At 41.9% G+C, this 5,198-nt stretch overlaps 2 non-coding genes across 2 annotated transcripts; both read left to right on the top strand.

Annotated features, from left to right (window-relative positions):
• Positions 1-820: 820 nt before the first annotated feature.
• On the top strand, positions 821-1,015 carry LOC146006048 (U2 spliceosomal RNA). Its single transcript, XR_014444093.1, has one exon. It is a non-coding gene; the product is annotated as a U2 spliceosomal RNA (small nuclear RNA).
• A 3,637-nt stretch (positions 1,016-4,652) lies between these two features.
• LOC146006054 (U2 spliceosomal RNA) lies at positions 4,653-4,844 on the top strand. The gene has a single exon (XR_014444097.1). It is a non-coding gene; the product is annotated as a U2 spliceosomal RNA (small nuclear RNA).
• The last annotated feature ends 354 nt before the right edge of the window (positions 4,845-5,198 follow it).

Here is a 5,198-nt window from a genome sequence, read left to right as displayed (position 1 = left end):
GCAAAGTAGAGGGTCTGAGACAGGAAGAATGTGTGGAAGTATGGAAGAAGGTTGGTGTAGATGGTATGAATAATAAACAGAGAGACTTAGTATGGATGTGTTTGCATGGAATATTGCCGGTGCGAATGGTGCAAAAGAAAAAAGATTTAGTAAGAACGGAAGAGTGTCCAAGAGAAAGGTGTGTAAGTAATGAAAGTATTATGCATGTAGTATGGGGATGTAGGTTTGCACAGAATGTTTGGAAGAGTATAGAAGGTGTACGTAAGGAGCTGACTGGTGTGTAAAAGATAACTTGGAAGATAGCTTTGTATGGGTTAGGAGCAAATGGGAAAGTAAGGGAGAGAATCTTATGGTTGTTTATGGTGTGTGTATTAGAATGTTTGTGGGATGCAAGGAATGTGTATAAGAAAGATAGGATTGGAGAGAATGAATGTGTTAGAATGATTTTAGGAAAATTGTATGTATGTTATGAATGGGATAGAGAGCATGTGTTAGAATATGATGCAGAGGGTGTTTGGAAATGCAAGAAGTGGAAGCACTTAGTAAAGTATAGATAAAGAGAGTATGTTGTAAGGTGGTGGTTTTCGTATTTTAGAATAGTATGGGCGGTGGTTTCTTTTTCTTTTTTAGGATAATAGTATAATATTGTATATTCTGTAAGTGATGTATTAAACCCTGTTGAAAGGGTGTTTTTGTTTTTCTTTTTTGGATGACATGTTTATGGAATATTTGATTGGAAAAAAGATATAAAAAAATCATGAATGATGATAAGAAGGCGTCGTACTATGAAGTATCGGTGATTACCGCTCCTCAGAGTGGTGACGTTTTTCTAACCTGAATGGTTTAAAAAAAAAAAAAAAAATCTGTTCTTATCAGTTTAATATCTGATATGCCCCCTATCTGGGGGCCATATATTAAATGGATTTTTAGAACCGGGAGATGGAAGAAGAGCTTGCTCTGTCCACTCCATGCATTGACCTGGTATTGCAGTACTTCCAGGACCGGTGCACCTTTCCTAATCTTGTATAGGTGGGAAACGGGGATTGGGATAGGGGGAGTATGACCGCACCGGTATTGGTATTGATTTCAAAAGGAATAAGGCAGTAGTGATAGGAACTGACCTATGCCTATATGATAGGATAAATGTGTCCCAGAGCGCCTAGTGGCTAAGCGCCAGTGGGTGCCTGTTTATGGGACGGTCAGTGGTGCACCCCGGAGTTAGGAAAGCAATATGTAAATTTGCCAAGAGAGGTAGAGAGGAAAAGAAAACTCTGGGTGGGGGCACTCTTCTATCACTGTTGCAGGTTTTGTATTTGATACACTTAAAATTTAATGTTTAATAGGTATGCTCTAAAATAAGGTTCCTCAAAAAGTTTCCCCTAGGTATGTGGGGCGTCGCAAAATTATGTGTTAATTTGGGTAGGGGCAAATTTTGTGCCACCTAGGGAAAAGGAGACGGCCGGTTTTTGTTTAAGGTTTAGTGATTGATCCTCATTTATCCTATAATTTCACCATGGTACTGGTATAGGTTTGAAGGATTATAATCATTGGACCATTTTTGTATAAAAACCGGTAGTCACCTATCGGGCAGACTGAGCTGTGATCTGGTAAGTATTCACAGGGGGCGATATAGTGCTGCAGTTGGAGTTTGCAGGTTAGAGATATGAGTAGCATATGTTCAAAAATAGGCAGTGTGTAGATAGGACACTTAGGTCACAGATTGAATCAAATGGGTAATCAAGGTGAGAGCCACTGGACTAAGCCAGCGGTTACCTGGTGACCTGACCCGCCTGCAATGAGGTACTGGCGTCAGGTCTGCTGCTTTCTCTCTGTAGCGGTATCCCCGTCTGAGCTCCTGCCCGGCCGGTCACGTGAGTGCACCACGTGATCGGAGTCCCGTCTTGACGTACGTTTCGCGATGCGCTTGATCACAAATACAAAACCTGCAACAGTGATAGAAGAGTGCCCCCACCTTTCCTAATCTGTCATCCAAAAATAGAATATTGCTATCCTTCAAATGTGCCTTTTTGCATCTGTAACGCTCTCTTTTTGTTGCAATTGTCATATGTGTCCCTTCTTCAATTGCTTTGGCGCTTTGCAGCACCTCTTTTATTTGCAAATGCATGCATTTTCTATTTTGAACCGTTGTGTATAAATATTTGGAAAGCTGGCCTACAGTGTATCATTTGCTGTCTACTTCTTGTCTCCCTTATTTTTACTTCCAGGTATCAAGCTGATTTCATGGTTTGGAGCACTTCACGGCCAAATTCTGCATGTGTGGCCTACCTAAATAAGCTGAAGCCTGCCTAAATTAAACAGCTTAGTGGCCGCAGCGACCTTCCAAAAATAACTGGGAACACTTCCTCACTAACCTGCTAACTTACTTAAGCAAAATCCTACTTAATCACACCATTTGGAATTTTGGACCCCTTCACAATTTTAAAAGGAAACAATTTTTTGAATCTAAAAACAAGCCACTTTTAAACAGGAGATTTTGAAAATGTTTTACCTTTGCACTTTGGACCACGATTTTGCGCGCCACCTCCAAAAAGCAATGTTCATCCAGGCTGCTAGGCTAGCACAGGAAGTGATGTCACAATGGACCGCTTGTGATGTCACAATGGTCCGCTTGTGATGTCACAATGGGTCGATTGTGATGTCACAATGGGTCGATTGTGATGTCACAATGGGTCGCTTGTGATGTCACAATGGGTCGCTTGTGATGTCACAATGGGTCGCTTGTGATGTCACAATGGGTCGATTGTGACGTCACAATCGACCCATTGTGATGTCACAATCGCATCAAAAAGCTCAAAACAAAAGCTGTCTGCCAGGAGGCTAATGGGTGTGCACAAATGCCAACAGCAGAGGCGGAGCTCGTGTTAACAGCAGAGGCGGGGCATATGCAAATTCGGACTAACTCTGCTACCAAGAAATAAAGGCTGCAGTGTGCCCGCTTGTCTCCAAGGCAGGCCCAGTGGTGTGCAGGAGTGCAAGTTTTGGTAGGCCTAGGCCACCTAGCTAACAATAATGCAAGCATGCATGCATGCATCCAACCAACCAGGCAGCTAGCTAGCTAGCTTTGGGCTGCTTATTGTAGAGTTGTGTGCTGTCCATGGTGCTAATCTCCACTACTATGTGTCCCCAAAATTTGGGTGCCGTGCTTTGCTCGGTCCCTATTTGGGTTATCGCTTCTCGGCCTTTTGGCTGCAGATCAAGTGTAGTTTCTGCTGCTTTGGTCTCGGCCTGGGGTATCCAGGGGTTCTTCCCCTAGGATAACGAGAAGGCGAGGCGAGTCTGATTGGCAGACATGGCTGGTGTTCGTAATACCTTTCGGCTACAGGTCGTTATTGAAATGAGGAGCAAGAAAAACCTGGAATTTATCGTGAAGAATATTTTGATTGGACTGGCTGAGCTGTCGTTGGACGATATTTTTTGTGTACAAGATTTTCCCAGCACTGGAGTGTACGATGTTACATTATATGATGACAAGATCTGCCTGTCTATTTTCGAGAGGATCCGTGGAAAAGGTATGGAGCCTGATATGGAAGGCATTGAAATTATTCCTCTCTTTTTGAATTCTGAACGTCCATTGATAGTTCATTTGTATAATCCCTATACTCCGTTGAATTTGATAAGAGCATTTTTATCCAGATACTGTATTGTGGTGAAAGGAGGGAATCCTCAGAAAAATGCGTTTGAGATTTTTAATGGGAAATACAAATTCTGGGTCAAATTAAGACCAGAGGAAAATGAGGTGGGTGGAGTTATGCACCCCCCTGCAAGTTTCAGTGTTGGAGGATACAGGGGTTTCTTGTATTACCCAGGACAGCCCAATTTTTGCAAAGAATGTTATCAGTATGGGCATGAGAGAGAAAATTGTCCTACTGGAAAATGTTGTCGGAACTGTATGCAGAAGGGACATGAGGCAGGAAACTGTCCAAAGCCCAAGAAATGTGATGTGTGTGGGAAGCATGGTCATACTGCTAAAGAGTGCCCCAGGATGGAGAATGAGGGTTTAGCAGAAAGTGCAAAAGCCAATGAGAGTAAGAAGACAAGTGCAGAGAGCCAGCCAGTCCAGTCAGAAGAAGATAGCATGGAAACAGTCAGTGAAGATTGTGTGTCAGAGGAGGAAGTGCAGAAGGCAAAAAAAGCAAAATCTTTGGATAAGATAGCTTCTGTAAGAGATGAGATGAGGGCGGAATACAGTAAATCTGAAGCGGCTAGAAGGGACAAAGAAAGAGAGGCGGAAAGGAAGTCGATGAAAAAATTGAGAGTATTGAAGAAAAGTTTTTTTGACTTGGCTACACAGAAAAGGATGATTGAAAATGGTTTTAAAGTCTGGTACAAAAAAGAAGATTATTTCCTATATCCTATAGGGATGGTTCTGTCTGAAAGGGATCAACAGTACTTTAAATCTATAATGGAAGTATATGAAATACCAAAATATCCTGGTTAAAATGGCCGCAGAGCCTTTTGTTTGGGGCGTGTTTTGAATAGTTTGGAGGGAAAGGGGGTGGGAGGGGATATGTAAATTCTTCTTCCTTGTTCTCCCTGAGTTATTTGGTAAAATGAAATAAAGACCACGTTGATGAAGAGTATTTAAACTGTGATTGTCTTTGACATGATAAAATGTTCCTTTTGGAACAGGACAAGTTTATCTACCACTGAGTGGTTAAAAAAAAAAAAAATTTGTTCTTATCAGTTTAATATCTGATATGCCCCCTATCTGGGGGCCATATATTAAATGGATTTTTAGAACCGGGAGATGGAAGAAGAGCTTGCTCTGTCCACTCCATGCATTGACCTGGTATTGCAGTACTTCCAGGACCGGTGCACCTTTCCTAATCTGTCATCCAAAAATAGAATATTGCTATCCTTCAAATGTGCCTTTTTGCATCTGTAACGCTCTCTTTTTGTTGCAATTGTCATATGTGTCCCTTCTTCAATTGCTTTGGCGCTTTGCAGCTCCTCTTTTATTTGCAAATGCATGCATTTTCTATTTTGAACCGTTGTGTATAAATATTTGGAAAGCTGGCCTACAGTGTATCATTTGCTGTCTACTTCTTGTCTCCCTTATTTTTACTTCCAGGTATCAAGCTGATTTCATGGTTTGGGGCACTCCACGGCCAAATTCTGCATGTGTGGCCTACCTAAATAAGCTGAAGCCTGCCTAAATTAAATAGCTTAGTGGCCGC

This window comes from Crinia signifera, chromosome 5 (genome assembly GCF_055691185.1).
Source record: "Crinia signifera chromosome 5, ASM5569118v1, whole genome shotgun sequence".
Taxonomy (NCBI): Eukaryota; Metazoa; Chordata; class Amphibia; order Anura; family Myobatrachidae; genus Crinia; species Crinia signifera.
Note: the sequence above shows the minus strand (reverse complement) of the source record. Positions and strands in the feature narration are given on the sequence as shown.